Source organism: Octopus sinensis, linkage group LG15 (assembly GCF_006345805.1).
Source record: "Octopus sinensis linkage group LG15, ASM634580v1, whole genome shotgun sequence".
Taxonomy (NCBI): domain Eukaryota; kingdom Metazoa; phylum Mollusca; class Cephalopoda; order Octopoda; family Octopodidae; genus Octopus; species Octopus sinensis.
Window position 1 is genome coordinate 25,912,170 of NC_043011.1, and position 27,767 is coordinate 25,939,936.

Consider the following 27,767-nt stretch of genomic DNA (forward strand, 5'->3'; position numbering starts at 1 on the left):
GCTGTTCCTGGGAAGAGACATAAAAAAATCACCAAATTTAACCTGACACCTTGTGTATATATGTGTATGTGTGCGTGTGTTTATACACACAAACACACATAAACACACACACTCACACACACACACATACTTGTTCATGAAGGCAATGATACTACAATTTATTTATTTATTATTTAATTAATGCTTACAGTTTGCAAGATTGTTTCAGCTCTCAAAAGAACTGAACTTGGCCGCATTCCAATGACTGGCACCAGTAATAGTCAAAAAAGAATAATTAGGAGGAAGAAAGAAAGAAAGAAAGAAAGAAAGAAAGAAAGAATAACATCAACAACAACAACAATAACAAATGGCAATAAATAAAACTAAAAATCAATGATATATTGGCCGAAGAATTTATTGGAAGCTTGCACAATCGTTCGTCAATTTGTCTTCAAAGGTCCTTCCTGCATCTCTCTGAACACGTGATAAACAGCACCAGAACAGCCTGAATTCCGAACACCTTTTTGCATATTCTGATGGCATGTAGACCATGTTTGCGCTCGAACCGCTTATCGCAGTTGTCGCAGGTAGCCAACAGGCTGGAATGAGAAACACATTAAAATGACAGAACTTCTTTCTTTCTTTCTTTCTTACTACACATTTCTCTCTCTCTCTCTCTCTCTCTCTCTCTCTCTCTCTCTCTCTCTCTCTCTTTATCTCTCTCTCTATCTATCTTTCAACTTCCCTCCTTCTCCTTCATCTCTATTTTATTCTTTCTTTTTACCCTGTCCTTTTTTTTTTCTTTGCAAGACCTGGAACCCCAGAAAACGAAAGCCCGTTATTATTGCTCTTCTTGTTATTTAGCTCCATGTCAGTCTTAATCCAACAGACCTATAATCAAAGACGTTCTATACGTGGCCATCACAATATTTTTCTTTCAGACTTTCGCGCTGGCATGGCTTTGTGGTTAAGAAGCTCTCTTTGAAACCACCTGCTTTCAGGTTCAGTCCCACTGCACAACACCATGAGAAGATGTCTTCTACTATAGCCCCCGGCTGACCAAAGTCTTGTGAGTGAATCTGGTAGGTGGAAACTGTGTAGAAGCCTGCCGTATGTGTATGAGTCTCCATCGTTTGAAAACTGGTGTTGGGGGGGTTTTTTTTTTTGTATCATCCCTGTAATTTTCTGGTTCGGTAAAAAGAAATCGACAGAATATAAACCAAACCTTTGAAAGGCAGTTTTATTATTTGTTTAAAGTCTTTTGAAATTTAATTTAATGAAAGAAAAAAAGATATATAATCTCCCACTTCTTTCAGTCGTTAGACTGTGACCACGCTGGGGCAGCGCATTAAAGGATCTTAGTCGAACGAATCGACCTCGTACGAATCTCTTGTTTTTTCAAAGCCTGGCACTTAATCACTTTCTGCAGAACCGCTAAGTTACGGGAGACACACATATTGTGTCACACACACACACACACACACACACATATACTCTTACTCTTTTACTCTTTTACTTGTTTCAGTCAGTTGGCTGCGGCCATACTGGAGCACCGCCTTTAGTCGAGCAAATCGACCCCGGGACTTATTCTTTGTAAGCCCAGTACTTATTCTATCGGTCTCTTTTGCCGAACCGCTAAGTGACGGGGACGTAAACACACCAGCATCGGTTGTCAAGCAATGCTAGGGGGACAAACACAGACACACAAACACACACACACATACATATATATAGATACATATATACGACAGTTTCCGTCAACCAAATCCACTCACAAGGCATTGGTCCGCCCGGAGCTATAGCAGAAGACACTTGCCCAAGATGCCACGCAGTGGGACTGAACCCGGAACCATGTGGTTGGTTAGCAAGCTGCTTACCACACAGCCACTCCTGCGCCTATATATATATATATTATACGATGAGCTTCCACACAGTTTCCATCTCCCGAGTTCACTCACAATGCACTGGTCGGCCCGGGGATATAGCAGAAGACACTTGCTCAAAGTTCCGCACAGTGGAACTGAACCCGAATCTACGTGGTCGCGAGGCAAGCTTCTTAACCACACAGCCATGTCTGCGCCTACATAAGATTTGATATGATATACATTTGGGCATAGGAAAATCTAAAAACACTAATTCAAACACAGGTCATTACGAAAAGAAATTTCTGGTTCTTGCTTTACAAAAAAGATTATCGAAATGACCACAGATTGAACGGTTTAAAGTCAATCGTAGGTCTTCTCAATTAGGTCTGATTGAGGGATAAACGACAGCACAGGTAACAGTAGTTCTTTATTAGGGTTTGTTGTACAGGTGTTTTTCGGCTTTTCAATGGTTGCGTACTCTAACTGATGTACCACTTCCCAACAAGTTGGAAACCCACTCTTTTTTACTTGTTTCAGTCAGTTGACTGCGACCATGCTGGAGCACCGCCTTTAGTCGAGCAAATCGACCCCAGGGCTTATTCTTTGTAAGACTAGTACTTATTCTATCGGTCTCTTTTTGCCGAACCGCTAAGTTACGGGGATGTAAAACACACCAGCATCAGTTGTCAAGCGATGTTGGGGGACAAACACAGACACACACACACATATATATATACATATATACGACGGGCTTCTTTTCAGTTTCCGTCGACCAAATCCACACACAAAGCTTTGGTCGGCCCGAGGCTATAGTGGAAGACACTTGCCCAAAGTTCCACGCAGTGGGACTGAAACCGGAACCATGTGGTTGGTAAGCAAGCTACTTACCACACAGCCATTCCTGCGTCACTGTCAAAGATTTTTGCAGCATGGAGGGAGACAGAGAGGGGGAATAGAAGAGAGAGAGAGAGAGAGAGAGAGAGAGGAGAGAGAGAAATCGATGCCATTACTTTATTTATCGACTTTGAACGGATAAAAGGCAAAGTTTACTTTGGCGAAATTTGAACTCGGAATGTAAAGAGCCGAAGCAATTACCTAAAGGTGTTTGTCCGACGACTTAACATTTCTGCCAATCGACTACCTTCAAATAACGACACTAACAACACAAACTAATCAGTTAAAAACATATATATACAAAAACATACATGTTAATCATCAATGCTGTAAAGAATAGGGTATATTAAAATAAAAAACAATACTGGAATCACCTAAAGTATACATTGACAACAAGCTCATCGCATTTGATTAATATTTAAATGTCTTGTCAGATGATACAGAAATCAGAATATAAGAACCAAAATTAACCTACTGATAAAAATACAAATACCAGAAGAAAATATACTCAGACATAAGATTAGCTGACAAATATAATTGGACATGTCTCACAAGACGGAGGCGATTAGCTAGATATATAGCTAATAAATCATATATATACATTATTCATACTGCTTCTAATATTATGCGCCAAAGTATGGAATACAGAATTACAAAATTGAGATAAAGGAAAACTAATTTCCAACATGGAGTTAAAGAATGCAATAATAAATATGCCGAAGTAGCAACAAAAAAAATATTTCGTTCGTAACTGAATATATAAGGCAACAACAGAAGTCTAAGGGAAAATGCTTATGGAAGAATATGATACAAAGCTTACAACAGAAATGATCGATTTTTTTATATAGGTACAAGGCCAGCAATGTTGAAGGCGGGGACTAGCTGATTACATCGACCCCAGTGTTGAATTGCTACTTATTTTATTGACCCCCCCCCCAGGCAGATTCTACTCCAGCAGCATTTGAACTCAAAACACCGGACGAAATGCTGCCAATCATTTTGCCCAGCATGCAAACGATTCTACCAGCTCACCGGCTTTTTTTTTTTTTTTTTTGCAACAGAATCGTTAGCGCGCCAGGCAAAATGCTTTCGTTCGTCTTTGCGTTCTGAGTTCAAATGTCGCAAAGTTGGCTTTGCCTTTCATCATTTCGGGGTTGACAAAATAGTACCAGTCGAGCACTGGGGTCGATGTAATCGTCTTAGCCCAATTCCCGAAATTGTTGGTCTTGTGCCAAAATTTGAGACCAATATCTTATTACCAATACCAGTTATACTTTGTTGACTTATGGACATTAGGCTCCCTAGACTATGTCACCACACTAGTTCTCCCATCCTTATTAAGGCTGCATTAGACGTCGTGCAATTGTTTTTGATACATTTAAAAGCAAAAACAAAGCTCGTTTTATACGCCGGTAGCGAGATAATGTGCAACAAAGCGCTAGATCTTTTAATTACATGCACAATCTATTTTATAGTTATAAAAATGAATTATGACGCTAGGAGTTATTGAATATGTGTACTATATTTGATATTAGTTTTTTGATCGTATGTGTTTTTTTCTTCATATCTGATTTAAGGCAGTGAGCTGGCAGAATCGTTAACACGTCGGACAAAATGCGTTGTGACATCTATTCTGGCTTTTTTTACATGACGTGCTCAAAACTTAATAAAGTCAGCTTTGCCTTTCATCGTTTCGAGATCGGTAAAATAAAGTACTAATCCATTACTGAGGTTGCTGTAATCAACTAACCCCATCTCCCTAAAATTTCTGACTTTATACCAAAATTTGAAACCATAAATCGTGACGAGCTGGTAGATTCGTTATTGCGTCGGGCAAAATGCTTAGCGACTTGTTTTTCCGCCTCTTTACGTTCTGAGTTCAAATTCCACCAGGATCATTGGGGGTCGACGTAATGAACTAACCTTTTTCTCCTAAAATTGATATCTTCTGCCAAAATCTGAAACCATAAATGGCGGCGATCTGGCGAAATCGTTAGCACTTCAGGCGAAATGCTTACCAACATTTCTTCTGTTATTTTCTTTCTGAATTCAAATTTCACCAAAGTCGACTTTGACTTTTATCCTTTCGATGTCGATAAAATAACACTGGGGTCGATGTAATCGACTTGCCCCCGCCCCAGCCTAGAACTGCTGGCCATGTGCCATAATTTGCAACCATTATTAAACATTGAATGAATACCTACAAATGTATGTGTCATAATAAAAATATAAACGTGAAATTTCCAAGGGTCCCACTGATACTTTATAACTAAATCAACAGATAGTATATAAACCTGTTTGTCTTTTTCTGTACTACTTTACACATTTTTTATAATTTATTTAATTAACGAATTATAAAATGTTTAAATTAGTACAGGTTTCATATGGAAAAAGATAGACTTATCTAATTTATAATTTATTAAGTAACTGATTAGGTAGTGGGTAGCGATTTTCTTCACTACTCCAGGGAGTGGCGACCCTGCCTGACACGAGTCCCGGGCTCAGCTGGCTCCGGCTGACAGTACCCGGTATGGGCCCCTAACCAGGGTTACGGAAAGGAGGCAACCTTCAAAGAAATCCGGAGTGGAGCCCCGTAGGCGGTTTAGTGTTCAGCCCAACACTCTTCCGGCTGATTCAGACCTGATATAAGAAGGCCTTCCTTCACGGAACAGCAAAATCCGAAAGGAAAAGGCAAGGATCCAATTGGAGACAGCCCTGTTAAGGTTGGCAGTTGATGGTGGTGGTGGTGGTGATGTTAGTAGTAGTAGTAGTAGTAGTAGTAGTGGTGGTGGTGGTGGTGGTGGTGGTGGTGGTAGTAGTAGTAGTAATAGCAGCAGCAGCAGCAGTAGTAGTAGTGGAGTGGCGTGTTTTTATCCAGCTGGAAGAAATGTCGTCGAGCATTTTGTCCAGCGTACAAAGGGTTTTCCCATCCTTACACTAAATGATAATAGAAAATAACAAAGGCAAGCAAATAAAGAAACGTAGAGGGTTAAAGCTCTAAGGAGTGGGTGAAGTGGTCAGTGCGGGGAATACTGAGGGTAGGATACAATAGGAGTGACGAGAGCAGATAGATGAATGGGCCGAGGAGATGGTTCTTTACTGGAGTGGGGGTTTTGTAACTAACTAGTTCAGAAGAGCATAGACTGTTTTTAGTGGCTATAAAACAGAGAGAAGAGACAGGGGGTCTTTTGGCGAAGACTAAGGTCAGAAATAATTTTTATAAAATTTGACGTATGTCAAAATTTATGTGAAATTAATAAATTAGATGAGAAATTTTTTTAATTAAAGGGGAAATAACGATGGAGCGGAAAAAAATTAATTGTTTAACTTTATTCTTTTCTTTTATTTGTATCAGTCATTAGACTGTGGCTATGCTGGGGCACCGTTTTTGGTGGAGTTTAGTCGAACAAACTGACGTCAATGTACATATTTTTTTTACAATCTGGTGAATACCCTAACCACAACACACACACACACACACCACACACACACACACACACAATATATATATATATATATAGGGAAGCTTTATGAAAATAGACAAAAGACGAAGGCAGGTGGAAAACAAACAAACAATTGTATTAGTATGGCGCTCAGGAAATATAAATAAAACAAGTCTTTAACCTTTCGAGCCTACGCTCTTCAACAGAAAGATACACAGAGAAAAAAAACACAGAAAGAAGGAGAGAAAAAAATATGGCGATCTGATTTCGGCCAGAAGTCAAAGATCAAACATGAGACGCGAGAGCGAAATTAGGGGAGATAATAGGGTTGAATGACCTACTCCAACATAAGGGTGTGTGTGTGTGTATGAGAGAGTATTAGTACGTATGAGAGGTCTGGACGTGTGTATGTATATATGATGTGATGTGTAAAGTCGTGTGGTGTAGTGTGGAGAGAGGAGAAGAGGGGGAGGGGGAGAGAGGAGGGGGGATATAGGAGGGGGAGAATGAAGGGGAGGAGGAAGGAGGAAAGAGGGAGAGGGGGAGAGAGAAGGGGAGTGAGGGAGCAGAGGGAAGGGGAAGAGGGAAGGAGGGAGGGAGAAAGAGGGGGAGGAGGAAGGAGGAAAGAGGGAGAGGGGGAGAGAGAAGGGGAGTGAGGGAGCAGAGGGAAGGAGGGAGGGAGAAAGAGGGGGAGGAGGAAGGAGGAAAGAGGAAGAGGGGAGAGAGAAGGGGAGTGAGGGAGCAGAGGGAAGGAGGGAGGGAGAAAGAGGGAAGAAGGGAAGGGGAGTAGGGGTGAAAGGATGAAGGACTGAAGAGAAGTAGGGGTCGGGGGGGAGGTAGGTGAGGAGGGGAGAGGGGGAGGGGGTTAGATGAGGAGGGGGGGAGAGTTGAGACCAAATGGCGTATAAGAGCAAAGAGAGAAGATTAATTCCTGTTCACGGCGCAAACGGGAATCCGGATGGCCTCTGTGTAAGGACAAACCGAACACAGACAGGTGTTGCAAGGAGTGACCGGTGGAGCGGAAATGGCGTGAGACCGAATGTAACTATACATGTGCCGTTGTCTATTTCTTTTCCTTATTTTTCTTTTTTGACTTTTCCCTTTCTCCTTTCCGACGAAGAGCTATGCTCGAAACGTCACACTCTCTCCTTTCACTGAGGACCAAACTAATTCATTTCTAATGCATGTTCTCATGTTGTCTATATATATATATATATATAGAAAGAGAGAGAGAGAGAGAGAGAGAGAGAGACAGACAGACAGACAGACAGATAGATAGATAAATAGATAGACAGACGGAGACAGACAGACAGATAGATAGATATGTAAGGAGCAAATTTCAGGAGTGAAAATTTATAAAGATATTATTATTGTTATTATTATACAGGGTAATATAAATAGTTGATGATAACAACAATAATATAAGCAGTTGCAGGCCTAAAATAGCATTATATAGCTATAGAATAAAAATTTATATCAATCATCTGGGCAAACAAATGTGCCTACCTGTTAGAAATAAGAGTTAAAACCCGCATTTAAACTACCAGGGTTTTAACTCTTATTTCTAGCAGTAGGCACATTTGTTTTCCCTTATGATTGCTCTGTGTGTGTGTGTGTGTGTGTGTGTTGTGTGTGTGTGTGTGTGTGTGTGAAAACTTTTGTCTTTGTGAAAAATTACTTAATACAGTTTTTAAGTATAAAGGGGATAGTTTTTTTTTAATTATTTCTAAAAAAAAGTTATGAAATCTTTTATCAGGATGTTACCAACCTTTTTTGGAATAAGTTTTTATCCTAGTGTGTGAGGGCTTTCGATTAACCGTTTTGAAACACAGGACAGGACTCCACACAGTTTCAGTGAACCTTTTCAAACATACAATGTTTCCATCTGCTAAATTTACCCACAAGGTACTGATTGGCCCGAGGCTATGATAGAAGACGTTTGTCCAAGATGCCACTCAGCAGGCCTGAACCTGGAACTGTGTGGTTGCAAAGGGAGCTTTTAGACCATACACTCATGTCTGCACCTATAGTTATTTATTATAATGTTATTTTAACTTGCTTCAGTCATTAGACTGTGGTCAAGCTGGGGCACCACTTTGACAAATTCTTTTAGTCGAATTAATCGACCCTAGCACTTAATTTTGTTAATCCTCTTTTACTCTTTTACTTGTTTCAGTCATTTGACTGTGGCCATGCTAGAGCATTGCCTTTAGTTGAGCAAATCGACCCCAGGACTTATTCTTTGTAAGCCTAGTACTTATTCTATCGGTCTCTTTTGCTGAACCGCTAAGTTATGGGGACGTAAACATACCAGCATCGGTTGTCAAGCATTGTTGGGGGGACAAACACAGACACACAAACATATGCACAAACATACACATACATATATACATATATACGATGGGCTTCTTTCAGTTTCTGTCTACCAAATCGACTCACAAAGCTTTGATCGGCAATGTTATAGTAGAAGACACTTGCCCAAGGTGCCATGTGGTAGGACTGAACCAAGAACCATGTGGTTCGTTAGCAAGCTACTTACCACACAGCCACTCCTACGCTTATAATTATTCTATCAGTCTTCTTTGCCGAACCACTAGAATTTTGGGGACATGAACACACCATTACTGTTATCAAGCAGTGTTGGGGTGGGGACAGACACCAACGCAAAGACACACACACACACACACATATACATAGGTCAGGCTTCTTTCACTTTCTGTCTACCAAATCCACTCACAACACTTTGGTCAGCCTAAGGCTATAATAGAAGACACTTGCCCAAGATTTTGCTCAGTGGACCTGTACCCGGAACCACATGGTTTCTTAACCTCTCAGCCATGCTTGCGCCTATATGTATTTATCTGTTTATTTATTAATTTATTTTATTTTTATTATTAAAATTATGAGCTATTTCGATAATTTACGCAGTAATAATGTTTTGTAATATAAACACGTTTCAAAATTTGTGGATGTGATATGGTCGATCATAATAACTCCTATATTTCACTGATAATTAGTATAATTGACTATTGAAGGATGAAAGGCAAGGTTGACTGTTGTGGGATTTGAACAGAGAATGCAAAAAGCTGAGGCTATACACATACTTTTGTTGACAGTGTCTAATGGATGTTGTTTAAATTTCATTGATGGCAGGAACTCTTTCTCTTGAAATCTGTAACTAGAACATACACACACACACACACACATATTGGTTTCAAATTTTGGCACAAGGCCAGCTGTTTCGGAGGTGGGGGTAAGTCGATTACATCACTCCCAGAGTTCAAGTAATACTTATTTTAGCAACCCCCAAAGAATGAAAGGCAAAGTGGATCTCGGTGGAATTTGAACTCAGGATGTAAAGATGGATGAAATACCGCAAAACATTTTGCCCGGCATGCTAATGACTCTACCAGTTCACTACCTTTCACATGCACATGCACACAAGCACACACACACACACATATGTTAAGAAAGCAATGACCACAAAAAGAAGACAGCACATACGAGAGGCACAAGCATAGGAGTGGCTATGTGGTAAGTAGCTAGCTTCCCAACCACATGGTTCCAGGTTCAGTCCCACTGCGTGGCACCTTGGGCAAGTGTCTTCTACTATAGCCTCGGGCCGACCAAAGCCTTGTGAGCGGATTTGGTAGATGGAAACTGAAAGAAGCCCATCGTATATATGTATATATGTGTGTATATATATATGTGTGTGTATGTTTGTGTGTCTGTGTTTGTCCCCACCATCGCTTGACAACCAATGCTAGTGTTTTTACGTCCCTGTAACATAACAGTTCAGCAAAAGAGAATGATAGAATAAGTACTAGGTTTACGACTGATAGAATAAGTACTAGGCTTACGAAGAATAAGTCCTGGGGTCGATTTGCTCGACTAAGGTGGTGCTCCAGCATGGCCACAGTCAAATGACTGAAACAAGTAAAAGAGTATTTTAACAAGCATTGTAGTAGTTTAATGCTAAAAAAAGGAAAGGAAGTGTCTTGACATTTTGGATGCGAGTTCTTAATCAAAGAAAGAAAGAAAAAATAGAAGAACGAGCAAAAATGATAGGAAAATCTATATATATGAAACTCAACTTGTGTGTCTGTGTGTGTATCTGTGTGTGTGTCTGTGTGTTTAACTTCCCGGCACATCTCCTAGCCAACAAATCGTAGAACCACCAAAAATGGGTCACTTAAAGTTTAGGCGAATGAAAATTGAACTGCCCTAAACATTGTAGAAATTCGGCAAAGAAAGGAATTTTCGGGATGTAGCCTGGAAGGTTTTTTCATATTAATCATTTGGACTTTGTAAATACATACCAATTGTTTTCAAAACATTTTTAACGCTTTGAATTAAATGTGACCATTTTGCGTTGAGTCTGCAGTTTGAATCACTTTAACCAAATTTTAGCAGGCCGGATTTTTGATCATCACGATAGATCGCCAGCGACTCCCTGAAACACTCCCCTGAAATCCCCGTTGAGAAATCTAATATATATATAATAATACTTTGAATGTGACTCCTGAGAAAGAGTAAAAGTAATTATCTGATGAACGACGGGTATTACTGCTAGTATAAAATAAATGGCAAAAGGCAGTTGGAAGAAATGGAGAGGAGTCGGGAATGTGGTTCAATGGCAGATTAGGAAGGGAGAAGGGGATGATTAGTGTGTGCATGTATAAATATGGCACAGCAGGGTGGTGTATGTGTGTTGTAGAATGGTGGGGACGTGTGGTTTCTTGTGATGTGTGTGGCTTTTAGAGCTATGCAAGTTTACTCTGGCAATCTGCCACAGGATAACTCATTTTTGCCAGCCAAGCGGACCGGAACAATGGGAAATGAAGTGTTTTACTCATGAACATAATGTGGGACCTGGTCCTGGATTCGAAACCACAATCTTACGATCTTCCCTCCTCTCTCTCTCTCTCCCACACCCTTCACTATATCTCCCCCTCGCATTGCAACAGTGACTTGTTTCAGTGATTCTTTCTAGCAATGGCTTTGCTCGCATATAAGAAAGCAGCTTATGTGTGTGTGTGTGTACATACATTCACACCTATAGATATATGCATACACACATACACATGCGTACATATACGCACATACACATACATACATATAGGTGTGTACATACATACACACCTATACATATATGCATACACACATACACATGCGTACATATAGGCACATACACATACATACATATAGGTGTGTACATACATACACACCTATACATATATGCATACACACATACACATGTGTACATATACGCACATACACATACATTCATATAGGTGTGTACATACATACACACCTATAGATATATGCATACACACATACACATGCGTACATATACGCACATACACATACATACATATAGGTGTGTACATACATACACACCTATAGATATATGCATACACACATACACATGCGTACATATACGCACATACACATACATTCATATAGGTGTGTACATACATACACACCTATAGATATATGCATACACACATACACATGCGTACATATACGCACATACACATACATATAGGTGTGTACATACACACCTATAGATATATGCATACACACATACACATGTGTACATATACGCACATACACATACATTCATATAGGTGTGTACATACATACACACCTATAGATATATGCATACACACATACACATGCGTACATATACGCACATACACATACATTCATATAGGTGTGTACATACATACACACCTATAGATATATGCATACACACATACACATGTGTACATATACGCACATACACATACATTCATATAGGTGTGTACATACATACACACCTATAGATATATGCATACACACATACACATGCGTACATATACGTGCATACACATACATACATACTCATGCATACATACATACATACACACACCTATATATATATATATATATAATATATATATATATATATATATACATATACACATACACACCCATACACATGCGTGTATACATGTATATATGTCCATATATGCATTATTAAACAATTAAAGAATAAGATTGGAGAGTTTTAAAAAATGCATGCATACGTATGTATGTCTGTGTATGTGCATATATGTATGCATGTGTATGTGTGCAATGCATATATCTAGGGGTGTGTGTGTATGTGTGCACATATATATATATGCATATATGCAAATGGGTTTAAGTACATAAGTATGCCGGTCTATATAATAGTGCATACACGTATGTATGTGTATGTGTGTGTGCATGTTTGTATATCAATATACACTTCTTTCCTTATCTCTCTGATTCCACAGCCCCACTTTCACATTAGCCAGTACAATAAAGACCTCTGTCTATTTTTAGAAACTTGACCATTATATCTTATTCTTCCATTCTTTTCTGTGGTTTACTACTCACTTTGTGAGTGTTCATCTCTATATTTGTATGTCGTCATTATTATCATCATCATCATCATCATCATCATCATCAAATTAACATCCATTTTATGATGATGAGGATGAATAACATATATATATATATATACATATATATGATATGTATGTATATGTATCTATATATATATATATATATATATATACATATACAACATACACACCCATACACATGCGTGTATACATGTATATATCCATATATGCATTATTAAACAATTAAAGAATAAGATTGGAGAGTTTTAAAAAATGCATGCATACGTATGTATGTCTGTGTATGTGCATATATGTATGCATGTGTATGGTGTGCCATGCATATATCTAGGGGTGTGTGTATTGTGCACATATATATATATGCATATATGCAAATGGTTTAAGTACATAAGTATGCCGGTCTATATAATAGTGCATATACGTATGTATGTGTATGTGTGTGTGCATGTTTGTATATCAATATACACCTTTCCTTATCTCCTCTCTGATTCCACAGCCCCACTTTCACATTAGCCAGTACAATAAAGACCTCTGTCTATTTTTAGAAACTTGACCATTATCTCTTATTCTTCCATTCTTGTCTGTGGTTTACTACTCACTTTGTGAGTGTTCATCTCTATATTTGTATGTCGTCATTATTAGTCATCATCATCATCATCATCAATCATCATCATCATTAAAAAACATCCATTTTATGATGATGAGGATGAATAACATATATATATATATATACATATAGATATGGATATGTATATGTATATTAATATATATATATATATATATATATATCTATATATATAATATATATATTATTATATATATATATATATATATAATATATTATATATAATATATTAATATATATATAATATATATATTATTATATATATATATTATTATTATAATTATTATGGTTCCGGGTTCATATCCCACCTGCATGGCATCTTGGGCAAGTGTCTTCTGCTATAGCCCCAGGCCGACCAATGCCTTGTGAGTGGATTTGGTAGACGAAACTGAAAGAAGCCTTTCGTATATATGTATATCTATTATATATGTATGTGTGTTTGTGTTTGTGTGTCTGTGTTTGTCCCCCTAGCATTGCTTGACAACCGATGCTGGGTGTTTACGTCCACGTCACTTAGCGGTTCGGCAAAAAGAGACCGATAGAATAAGTACTGGGCTTACAAAGAATAAGTCCCGGGGTCAATTTGCTCGACTAAGGCGGTGCCCCAGCATGTTGCAGTCAAATGACTGAAACAAGTAAAAGAGTAAAAGAGTAAAAATATAATATATATTATAATTATTTTTTATATATATATATATATATATTATTATATATATATATATATATATATATATATATATATATGTGTATATATATATATATATATTGTGTGTATATATATATATATATATAAATTGGACATTCGTCCTCAGCCGCCTGGATTACTGCTCACAGCTATGGTCACCCACCAGTTTAAAATTAACAGCAGACCTTGAAGCAATCCAGAGAAGATTCACAAAGAAGATCGTGTCTTTGCAACAGCTCAGCTACTGAGAAAGGTTGAAATAGCTAAGACTCTACTCCCTGGAGAGAAGACGGGAGAAGTATGCAGTAATATATGTCTGGAAGATTCTGGAAGGAATTGTGCCAAATTTTGACATTGTAAGCTACACCAAAGCTAGAACGGGATGACACGGCTAGTGCCAAAGATCCCAGCAATGCCATCACGTTTCAGGACCAGCTTCTGCAACAGCCTGGGTTTCAAGGGCCCACAGCTTTTTAATATTCTCCCAAAGAGTCTGAGGAACTTGCACAATGTAGATGTAGCGGTTTTTAAATCAAAGCTGGACATCTTCCTGTCAAGAGTCCCAGATGAACCTACTTCACAGCAAGAGGTGCAAATGAGAGTAGCTATATCAAACTGCATTCTTCACCAAGTGCCACATATTAGACGAGGTTCTTCGTAATAATAGTGTAGCACAAAACGACGGTACATCAGCATGGCCGCAGCTCTGAGCTGAAACTAGAGAAAAAAAAATATATATATATATATATACTAGCTTAAGGTGACCCACTCTATGCGCGGGTAAGAGTGTGGTTGTTATTTTCTGTTGCATCCTTTCGGCACGTAAAAAGCACCATCCGAACGTGGCCGATGGCAGCACCGCCTTGACTGGCTTCTGTGCCGGTGGCACGTAAAAAGCACCAACTGATTGTGGCACCTGTGCTGGTGGCACGAAAAGAGCACCCACTACAATCACGGAGTGGTTGGCGTTAGGAAGGGCATCCAGCTGTAGAAACACTGCCAGATCAAACTGGAGCCTGGTGCAGCCTCCTGGCTTCCCAGACCCCAGTCAAACCGTCCAACCTGTGCTAGCACGGAAAACGGACGTTAAACGATGATGATGATGATGATGATTCTCCCTCTTTGTTTCTCTCTCCCTTTCCCACTCTCTTACTCTTCCTTTCTCTCGGACTCTCCCTCACTTTCTCTTACTCTCTATCTTTCTCTATCTATCTCTCCCATTTATAAACAACAAAAGATCTTGAGTAAGTTGAGAAAGAAAGTAGTTTGAAAGATCAATCATAAATATCAGGCAGTGACAACGGAAAGGTCTGCTTCAAGGCAGAAAGCAAAACACTAACATTTAAAAGGGACAGACGAACTTGCGAGCTGAATAAAAATAAAAAAATATTGGACACCAAAGTTTGAAAGGATAGAATGTGAGGATAGTAGAGTCACCATGGCTGGCATTTCTTAACGACGGACAGTAACATAGTGGCCATTTAACAGCTGGCGTAAAATTTTGAACTTGATGTAAAAGAAAATTCCTAAACACCAAGCTTTGAAGTGATTCTTTCTCACGACAGTAGACTCACCATGGCAAGCATTCAAAACTTCTTCATCATGGACGGCAACACATTGACGATTTAAATGCTGGCGCAAATTTTTTAGCTTCATGTAACAGAGAATTCCTAAACACCCGCTCCTTTAAATTTTAATCCCCTTCAAGCCCCATTTAGACCTCTTTTCACATTTTGGTTAATATAACCCGATTTCATTCGAGCCTACTCGGGTCACATTTTATAAGATGAGGAATTTTGTCCTAGAGGTCACGCCTTTCATGTGAGGAAAAAAATAGTTGCCATGCAAACTCGCCAGCACTTTTAACATAGGTGTGCATATTTTCAGCACAACTGACCACATAATGCACACATTATATATATATATATACATATGTATATATACATATATACGCATTATATATATATATGTGTGTGTACACATTATATATACAAATGTATACAAATTATATATATATATGTATAAATTAAATTAGAGATAAAACCACAATTAGGCAAATCAAACAGTGAAAAACATAAACGAAAACATAAAAATAAAAATATAATATACAAAATATATAAAATATAAAATTTAAAAATTTAAATTATTTAAATTTAAAATTAAAATTATTAATTTATATCTATAATTTTAAAAAAAATATATATATAACTATCAAAAAGTGTTAAAAAGTTTAATATACACATTTATATATAGAATTCACACACACACACACACACACACATATATAAATTAACCAAATAATATTTGTTCTGATGATTGTGTGGTGGTAGTGGCGATGATAATTCTGTCTATGAATGCAGACAGACGTAGAGAGAGAGAGAGAGAGAGAGAGAGTGAAAGCGCTGTTGAAGGCGGAGAGGGGTAGATACAGAACGCCGTTTGAGGACGTTATAAAGAGAAAGTGAAGGGGAGTTAGACGCTGTTAGACGACGTTACATATAGAAAGTGATGGGAAGGAGGAAAGAGAGTGAGTGACGGAGGAAGACAGATACATAAAAGAATGAGAGTCGACTTGTCAAAGTGCGTTTTTGGCCCTAGCAACGACACCTTTTAAGATGGGGGTTTCTAACCTAGCCCACTCGCATCCTCACCTCATTTTACATGTCCCTGTAAATTTTGGAGCTAATCCAACGGGATCTAGTGGCCTTTAACCCATTCTCAATGCCAAAACCAGACAGACAAACAAACAAACAAACAAACTTTTCGCATTTCAGATTTATAATATATATATATTATATTATTATATATATATATATATATATATAATATATATATATATATATATATATATATATGTACACATGTATGTATGTATGTATAATGTATGATACTTACTGTGCCAATTCTTTATAATCATCGGTGCCAAAACATGGTAACGTTATTTCATCATAATCAGGTTTTGGTCGAAGATAACCAGAATCTTTATGCTGTCAACAGAAAGAACAAACAGGTCTATGAAATAATTTCTTTAGGTTGAAGCAGAGGCAAAACACATTATCATATATATATGTCTTGTAAGCATAAGACACATAAGTTTTATAAGTCACCAAACTATAGAACAGGGTGATATTTTTACAGAGACTGTCTAATTGGAGCAAATACTTGAAATAAAGAATCGAACCTTAGCTCAGTAGAAGTTTGCAGGCCATGGCCATCCAACTATTGGTTTCTACCCAACCGAAAATAATAAGTCTTTCTTTCTATAATAGGCAAAAGGCCTTCCTATCAAGAAGTGTGGCAGAGAAGACAGCAAAGCTAACCTTCTAGAGGTTCTTGAGATATCTTGTGCACAGACAAACAAACAAACATGAGTGAAAACAACACCACTGCCTTAGTATAGTAGGTGCATTAGGTATGATAAAAAAACATTCAGCCAAATACATAACTAAAGCACCAGGACTTACAAATATATATAACATAGAGAAAATAGTACTACTAGGCACCACACACATCCTATGTAAACCACTTTCAATACAGTGGAAATAAGAACACCACAACAAACCACAGCACAAACCCAAGGCACACAGAGCTGTGCTCAGTAGTGCAGTGAAAGCCCGTGATAAAATAAGACTACTAAATAATAATAATAATAATAATAATAATAATAATAATTATTATTATTATTATTATAAATAAATAAATAAATAAATAAATAAATAAATGCGCTGATGCAGTACCAGGCAGTGGCTTTCATAGTTTCTTATCTTAACTGATTGGAAGTGTTATCATGTACTTTGTTTTGTCTTGGTATAAAAGATGGGCTACAGCAAATATTCTGCTCAATACCACAGACAGTGGGGGAGCATCATAGCCATGTGTTGAGAGGAATTCTTTGGGGTTTGGATAATTCACCTCTGGAGACATGGGTGTTTTGTTCAACATCATCAAACAACCCTTATTCAGGGACCTTTTGAGCAGGATGGGCTACTTGACCTGAAGAAACTTCTAACTGGGCCGCCACCTGCAAGGTCATGCACTGTTTATCATGATATGAGATCATTGTGTCATGCACATATGGTTGTAATGCATGTGCCTGATGTACTGTTATCAGATGGGTAGTCATGATAGGTATACTGAGCTTCATATATTTTATCCCAGTGTCACTTTAATGGCATGCTCTGCTCTCTCACTCAATAATAATAATATTGATGATGATGATGATGATGGTGGTGGTGGTTTCAAAATTTAGCAAAATGCCAGCAATTTCAGAGGAGTGGGCAAGTTGATTATATCAACACCAGTGCTCAACAGGTACTTATTTTATCGAGCCCCAAAAGGATGAAAGGCAAAGTCAACCTTGGTGGAGTTTAAACTCAGAACGTAAAGACAGATGAAATGCCACTTGACATTTTGGCTAATGGGCTGATTCTGCCAGCTTAGGATGATAATATTAGTTTCAAATTTTGGTACAAGGCCAGCAAACCCAGGGGAGTGGGTTAAGTCAATTACATTGACTCCAGTGCTCAACTGGTACTCGTTTTATCAACTCTGAAAGGATGAAAGGCAAAGCTGACCCCAGTAGAATTTGAACTGAAAATATCAAATGCTGAAGAAATTCTTCTAAGCATTTCGTCTGACACACTAATGGTTCTGGTAGTTAACTAACTTAATAATTCTTTCTGCTATAGGCACAAGGCCTGAAATTTAGGGAAGGTGGATAGTCGATTACATTGACCCCAGCACTCTCCTGGCACTTATTCCATCGACCCCGAAATGATGAAAGGCATAGTTGACCTCGGCAGAATTTGAACTCGGAATGTAAGGATTGGGCATTTTGTCCAGCGTGCTAACAATTCTGCCAGTTTATCACCTTCAACTACCTTAATAACCCTTTCTATTATAGGCACAAGGCCTGAAATTTGAGGGAGGGGTATAGTTGATTACATCGACCCCAGTACTCAACTGGTACTTAATTTATCGACCCCAAAAGGATGGAAGGTAAAGTCAACCGCAGCACAATTTTAACTCAGAATGTAGCAGCAAGCGAAATACCACTAAGCATTTCGTCCAGTGTGCTAATAATTCTGCTAGTTCACTACCTTCAACTGCCTTAATAATAATAACCTTGATAATAACTAATTTCAACACAAAGCCAGCAGTTTTGAGGAAATGATGTAATGCAATTATGCTGACCCCAGCACCTGACTGGTACTTGTTTTATTAACCCTAGAAGAATGAAAGGGAGAGTTTACTGTGGTGGAATATGAACTCAGAATATAAAGACCCAGAAGAAACTGCATGGCCAGGCGGCGAGCTGACAGAAACATTAGCACCCGGGTGATATGCTTAGTGGTATTCCGTCTGCCGCTACGTTCTGAGTTCAAATTCCACCGAGGTCGACTTTACCTTTCATCTTTTCGGGGTCGATTAAATAATACCAGTTACGCACTGGGTTCAATATAATCGACTTAATCCGTTTGTCTGTCCTTGTTTGTCCCCTCTGTGTGTAGCCCCTTGTGGGCAGTAAAGAAATAAGAAACTGCATGGCCTTTTTTCAACACTCTAATAATCCTACCAAACCTGAAATTTGTGGGGAGGATGTCAGTCAGTTATATCAAACCCAGTGCTCAACTGGTACTTATTTCACCAACACCTGAAAGGACGAAAGCAAAGTTGACCTTGGCGGAATTTGAACTCAGAGCTTAAATACAAATGAAATGCCCCTAAGCATTTTGTTCAGTACACTAATGATTCTGCCAGCTTGCTGTCTTGGTGGCAATAATAATAATAATAGTAATAATAATAATAATGATAATGATAATAATAATAATAATAATAATGATGATGATGATGAGTAGGATGAGGGGGAGGAGGATACTAGAGAAAAATCATATGAAATTCAGATTAGAAGAAAAAATGCACCAAGGCAACCTCAGAGAGAGGAAAATAAATTATGATCTATAATATTATGCTAGATAAAGAAACTGAGATAAGCGAACTAGACCAAAAACAGTCATAAATATCCAGAAATCAATGAACTAGACAGTGTACAATGCATGCACACAAATGAAGAAAAAGATCAGGAAGAAATATTATAGATGCATTAGATTAATACTGCAAACAGAACTAAATGCAAAAAATAAGGTCATAGGCATCAATACTTTAGCTGTTCCAGTAACACATTGAAGTTATAATGTACTCATTTCAATGCTATACAAACTAACAAGACAAGATAGGAAAATAAGGAAAATAATGGCTGTATATAGAATACACCACCCAAAATCTGATATAGAAAGATTATATTTATGACAAATACAAGTAGAAACCATTATAAAGTATCTACTAGAAAACTACAAAGATATTTGGTAAAGTTAATGTAAATACCCATGAAACACTAACAAATCAAAAAATGCTTTCTATCCTCAAAGAAGCAAACAAAAATAAATCGAAGCTGAAATGGGAAAGAGTTATAAAGAGAAAAGAGGAAATAAGGAAAACTGAGAAAGGACTAAAATCTGAAATAAAACTGGTGTTGAAGGTCAAGATAGAGTATTGACAAGAAAGGCCACCTGCGCCCATGCATAATACCTGGAAAATGGTGGAAGTAGACAAGGAAAATTGACAACTGAAATGTATGAAACTCAAAGTAGTGCAGAACTGAAAGAAGCAAAGAGGCACCACAGAATTCAAAGAAGCAAAGAGGAACCACAGAATTCAAAGAAGCAAAGCGGCATTACAGAATTCAAAGAAATAAAGAGGAACAACAGAATTCAAAGAAGCAAGGAGAAACCACAGAATTCAAAGAAGCAAAGCGGCACTACAGAATTCAAAGAAATAAAGAGGAACAACAGAACTCAAAGAAGCAAAGAGGCACTGCAGAACTCAAAGAATTAGATAAAGAGGAACCACAGAACTCAAAGAAATATAGAGAAACCACAGAATTCCAAGAAGCAAAGAGGCACCACAGAATTCAAAGAAGCAAAGAGGAACCACAGAACTCAAATAAATATAGAGAAACCACAGAACTCAAAGAAGCAAAGACACACCACAAAAGTGAAAGAAGCAAAGAGAAACCACAGAATCCAACAAAGCAAAGAGGAACCACAGAAGCCTAAGAAGCAAAGAGGCACTGCAGAACTCAAAGATGTATGACAGAACTCAAAGATCTATGATTGCAACATAGGATTAAAACTTACCCATGAAAAACTACCAAAAACATATAATGAAGCAGAATAGATTATCTATTTGCATGTCTTTGTGTTTGTGTTTGTTGTTGGTTTGTTTACATCCCCATAACTTAGCAGTTTTGGCAAAACAGACTGATAGAATAAATAACCAAACTTAAAAATAAGTGCTGGGAGAAGAAAGGAGGGAAAAAAAGCTCCTTCTACAATGAAGTATTTGGGAGTGCATATATATATATTTATATATATATAAACACATACATGCATATTGATATGTATATGTATAGAAATATATATATATACATATATATAGGTATTTATGTATGTATATATGTATATATACATACATATATAAATATATATATATATACACACATACATCCATGTATATATACATACATACATAAATACATATATATGTATGTATATATGTATATATACATACATACATAAATACATATATATATATACACACATACATCCATGTATATATACATACATACATAAATACATATATATGTATGTATATATCTGTGTGTGTGTCTGTGTGTGTGTGTGTGCGTGTGTGTGTGTATATATATATATATATAAAGGCTTATGACGACAGTGATTTCTTCAGTCTCCAATAGTCCAAAAGTAGAACTTCATCAGGATGATGAAATGATAGTTGTTAGCAGAAAATATAACAAAAACCAAAACTAATGGTAGCGAAGAGTATTTGAATTTGTGGGGGTGAAAAAATGGTAACTAATTTGCTGTGGTAAAGATTTTGGAAGTATTAATATCAATGGGAGGGATTTTTCCTGAGTGTTAGCTACCATGTACCCATTTATGTTTAAGTTTAGTTGGGGTTTTTTTGTTCTTTTTAACTATTTCTGATATTATGATAGCATTAAGTTTACTAACAACCAATAGTAAGGGATGGGTATATGATGAAATGCAAGCAGCATAAAAATCAATCATCTATTTATGGATTGCTGGAGGCTGTTTGCAAAGAATGGAGATCAAATAGACTCCTTAGTGCAAACAGTGTACTGGTTTTAATGATGGTACTGAGATGGAATCTGGGATTAAAAGTGTGGAGTCTCGATAATGAATGGAGGGGAAAATAATGGAAAGTGATAGGATACAATTACTTGATAATGAAGTCATGAAGCAGAGGTTTAAGGCTGAGAAGAAGGTTATAAATACTTAGGTATTATAGAGTTAGATAAGATAAGGAAAATTATAAGAAAGGAAGCATTTATAAAGAAATACTTCAGAAGATCTGAAATTGCTACTTTGAACTAAGCGAAATGATAAAAATAAGACTTTGGCAATGGTTAGTTAGAGGTATAGAGGGTGTTATCTTAAAGTGATGTAACTTGAAAAAGAATGAGCATATTGGAGCATTATTCCCCAAAAGTGATGCTAGATGTTATTAGTCTATACACACTCTTCAAGAAAGAAGGGAAAAGAATTAATTGGTGGTAAAGAATGTACACTAAATGACAAAAATAATGTAACTTGGTACATAACAAAGAAAAAAGTACAGAAATGCCTTTGTAATAAATAATATTGTAGACAATGTTAGAGATGTGTGTAGATGTTAAAAGCCAAAGTTAAGGGCTCTAATTTGCTTGTGGAAGTCCCCACTCTGTAAGGTGGTTGGCGTTAGGAAGGGCGTCCAGCTGTAAAAACCCTGTCAAAGCAGACAGTGGAGCTTGGTGCAGTCTTCTGCCCAGCCAGCCCCTGTCAAATTGGCAAACCCATTCCAGCATGGAAAACAGACGTTAAATTATGATGATGATGATGATGGTGGTGGTGGTGGTGAAGTCAGAATCTTCTATGTTATATCTTGTAAACAAGAAAAGAAATAAAATCTAAAATAATAATAATAATAATGACGATGACGATGATGATGATGATGATTTCTTTTGCTACAAAGGCATCAGATGAGCGGGCCATCACAAGGACAGTTTACAATATGTGTGTGGGTTTACATAAAAGGTATTTGGATTTGTCCTACATGTGACAACAGCTGTTCAACATAATCCATAAGTTGGCAATGCTCAGAGACTGCACAATCTCTGGGTATAAGGTTTTAGCACCTATAAAATACAAATCTAGATATGACAGAGTTGACCAATATCTACATTTGATAATGTGTTGGCATTATAAAATCGAAACTGCTGACAAATGGTACAAGCACCACCCTGAGGCTGTAACTGAGGGAGAAAATGTAATGATTCTTTGGGACTTTCCAGTATGTACAGACTGGACCATCAAAGCAAATAAACCAGATATTGTTGTGAAAGATCAAAACAATTAAGTATGTTTATTAATTGATATGAGCATACACTGTGACCATAATATCTCAGCAGAAGAATTTGATGAGTTCAGAAAATATAAAGATTTGCTAATCGAAATTGAAAAGATGTGGCATCTCAAGATGGTTACAATACCAGTGATTGTAGGAGCACTTGGAATGATAAAAAAAGGGACTGAAAATTATTTGAGAATAATCCCTGGCTTACTATCCATGCAGGAAGTGCAAAAGATTGCTTAACTGGTATGTCACACGTACTGAGAAGTGAATTGTTGCTGTGAATTTCTTTCCTTTTTTACCCTTTATTTTCTTTGTTTACTTTTTATTTTTTATTCTTCCATTTTTCTCTCTGCCTTTCGTCCCCTTTTTCTCTACCACATGACTTTGTAAATAAACAATCTGGTGGGTTTATTTTAATGTCCTATACAATGCGTTTCTCTGCTCTAGGTGTCAGGAAGACACTTGGCAAGAGATGGAAGCAGAATTGAAAGATGATAATGGGAATAATAATAATAATAATAATAATGATAATAATAATAATAATAATAATAATAATAATAATAATATAATAAAGATTTCATTTATTTTCCACCATGAGGGGGACAATACAAAGAGAAACATAAAGTGTTGGGGTTTACATATAATGAAATGGTAGAGAAAAAAAGTAAGTATACACAGTATGCAATGGACAGAAAGGGACATATACATAGTGTACAAAGGTTATAAAAAAAACAAAAGAATGTGGGGAGGATGATAGAAATGTAGCCCTCCTGATACGGGATGACCTCTAGGGATAATCGAGGAACCCTACTGTTCGAGATTTCCCTGAATACCAAGAGCAAATGTTCTCTCCGATTTCTTCTCTCCAACTCACAGGACTGCACTTAGAGAGGTACCATCCACTCTTGCCATTTTCACAACTTTCACCCACCTTTCACTAAACTCATTCAAGGACAGCACTTTTAACTCCACTCTCAATTTCCTTTTCAAGTGAAACTTGAAGAAGTCAATGAGAGCTTCACCAAAGAAGAATGTATCTGTCCTCATGCCTTTCAGCCTTGTCCACCAAACAACCTCTTTCACCACAGCCACCAGGCAAAGGAAAACAGCCTTGCCTGTCCAATTGAAGGAGGGCTGCAGGGCAATCATCGCTACAAATTCAGCTGATAGACAGATCCATCCCACACGTGACAGCAGCTGTTTGACATAACCCCACAAGTTAGCAATGTCCTGACACTGAATGAGTACATGCGGAACATTTTCGTCACTCTGTGCACACCTCAGACAAGCCTGTCTGACAGCACATCCGTGCCTGTAGAGTTTATCTCAAACCAGTAGTGCCCCCTGGTAGCACTGCCTGGCCAAGGACATCTGGAAATTATCCATGATAATTCCTGACCGGTAAGTCCTCTGGAACAGACTAGCCAGTTTGTTTTCATTGGCACCCAGAGTCTCCATGAAAATGTCATTGCATTTTCCTGCCACTAATCCTCTATAAATTCTTAGAGTAGAACATCCACTGATCCCATTGCCTGACTGGTAGAGGGCTGTGAGCACCTAATGATAATAATAAAAATTAAAATAATGATGATGATAATAATAATATTAATAATAATAATGATAATAATAATAATAATAATAATAATAATAATAATAATAATAATAATGATGATGATGATGATGATGAAACTTACTGATTTCTGAAAGTCTTCTCTGAATTCTTTAATTGTCTCTGGCCAGAAAATTGGATGTAAAAAATTATTGGATGCATTGAATGATAGCAGATCCAGTTGCAACAGTCCAGAGGGTAGCGTGGCAAGCTTGTTACCTTCAACGCTTAACTCTTCAAGAGACCTGAAATGAAATTTGCAATAAGCGTCTTTTTACATCAAGCCTCATCTCCGCAACATCATTCAGATCAATATTTTTCAACTGTCTTTTGTCCCACACTCCAGTTTGATTTTCCAAAAATACATGCACCCCAGTTTGAATGTATAGAGCTAATATATCATCATCATCATCACCATCACCATCATCATCATCATCATCATCATCATCACCATCATCATCATCATCTTTCAACATCTGTCTTCCACACTGGCATGGGTTGGGCAGCTTGACAGAATTAGATGGGTTTCTTTACACCCTTCAGCGTACATCACAAATTTTCTTCTCACACAGAAGGAAAAACTTCTTTGTACCAGTGTTATATAATAATTAATTTTTCTCCAGTTTTACTCTAATTCTTCTCACATTTCTCTTCCCTCTCTAAACTTTCACCTTTTCTCTCCCTTTCATGACTTTCCAGTAGCTGTATAACTTTTAGAATAATAATTTTTTTTTTTTGTTCCTCTTTTTTCCATTACAAATGCTTCTCCTCCTACTTGTGCTCACATATCTACTGCTAGTAGTTCCTTACCAAACTATGGACATTCCTTCCTCTCTTGACTTTGAATCAGTTATAAAACCTTCCCAGACATCTTATCAGTTTTATTGTTTTGTTTTTAAATTTCTTCTCTCAAAGAGATTAAAGAAATGTTTGTTATATAAGTGTTGTATTGCAATTAATTTTTCTCCAATATTTCTATTAATTTTCTTTCACTTCTCTCCTCTCCCCAAAGTTATACTTCTCTTTTCTTTACTTCTTTTGTTCTTTTTTCATTTGTCTTTTTTCTATTTCCCATTTATATTCTTTACAACCTCTCATACACTTCACTAATTTTTTTCTCTCACACAATAAAAGTTTTGTACCAGTGATGTAGTATAATTATTCTTTTGCTCCCCTGATTATGTTTTGTTCAGTGTCTCATACCCATAGCTTTGCACACACTTCAATCGCACACTCCACATTCTTCTTGTCTTCCCTTTAAATTTTACACCAATGCCCAGACCTATCTCAATGCTTTCCTTACACATACACAACATAACTACACACACACATTACACCCCTACTAACCCATGCCAGTATACTTCTACACTTACACATCTCTACATACATACCCCCCACCCAAAAAAAAGACATTCACAGCACTCCCCCAATTAAGCCCATCTCAAAATATAGTTATATCACAATACTTGCACACACAAACATCTATGCCCTCTCTTCCCTTCTTAACTCCCCACCCCCATAGAATCATATTCCCACCTGACTTCTAATCCTCTGCCCATTTCTTTTTCTTCTTCCTTTTAAACTACTTTCCCTCTCTCTCACTCCACCAAAGCTTTTCATCTGATGAAGAACTAATATCCAAAATTTTATGACTTTTTCCCTCTCTTCTTTTCAGCATTAAACTAATGCAATATTTGGTAAAAATTGTCCACCTTGTGTTGTCATTTTCCCTTCTGTTTTGTTCATTATTTTTCAAATATATATCATCATCATCATCATTTAACATCTGTTGTCCATGCTGACATGGGCAGAATGGTTTGATCGGGGCTGGCAACCTGGAAGGCTGCACCAGACACCAGTCTGATTTGGCAAGTTTTCTATAGCTGGATGCCCCTCCTAACACTAACTACTCCAAGAGTGTAATGGGTGCTTTTACATGCCACCTGCATGGGTGCCATTTGCGCGACTCCGGTATCTGCCACAGCTGTGATTTTGCTCGACTTGATGGGTCTTTTTCCCAAGCACATAATAATGCCAAAGTTCTCAGTCATTGCCTTTGTAAGGCCCAACTCTCGAGCCAAAGGTTTCAGTCATTGCCTCCGAAGCCCAACATTTGAAAGGAGCTCAGCTACTTTGCCTCCATGAGGCCCAACACTCAAGAGGTCTCAGTCATTGCCTCTGTGAGGCCCATATCTGCCATGACTGCAATTTTGCTCAGTTTGATGGCTTTTCATCTCAAGCATGACATAATGCCAAAAGTTTCAGTCACTGCCTCCCAGAGGCCCAACACTCAAAAGGAACTCGGCCACTTCACCTCCATGAGGCCATGAGGTGCATCAAAGGTCTTGGTCATTGCCTCCATGAGGCCCAATACTCAAAAGCAGTTCAGCCACTTTGCCTCCATGAGGCCCAATGCTCAAAAGGTGCTTTTTACATGTTACTGGCATGGGTGCCACCACCAGCACGGGTGCCAGTTATGTGACACCAGCATCAGCCACGACTGTGATTTCACTTGGCTTGACAGGTCTTCTAAAGCACAGCATACGGCCAAACATCTCGGTGACTAGTCATTGCTTCTGTGAGGCCCAAAGTTTGAGGATTATGCTTTCCCACCTCGTCTCATGTCTTCCTGGGTCTACTTCCACCACAGGTTCCCTTCACAGTTAGAGATCAGCACTTCTTTACACAGCTATCCTCATTCATATGTATCACATGACCATACCAGTGCAGTCGTCTCTCTTGCA

At 37.7% G+C, this 27,767-nt stretch overlaps 1 long non-coding RNA gene across 2 annotated transcripts in view; it reads right to left on the bottom strand.

Moving 5' to 3' along the window:
• Nucleotides 1-379: 379 nt before the first annotated feature.
• LOC118766418 overlaps nt 380-27,767 on the bottom strand; it is a 42,007-nt gene continuing 14,619 nt past the window's right edge. Inside the window, exons 2-4 of one of the 2 annotated variants that reach the window (XR_005002349.1) lie at nt 25,109-25,268; nt 16,818-16,909; nt 380-578 (exon numbers count right to left, since the gene is read on the bottom strand). This is a non-coding gene — a long non-coding RNA (uncharacterized LOC118766418). The remainder of the gene's footprint in view (nt 579-16,817; nt 16,910-25,108; nt 25,269-27,767) is intronic. The other variant, XR_005002350.1, reaches the window with a different exon arrangement.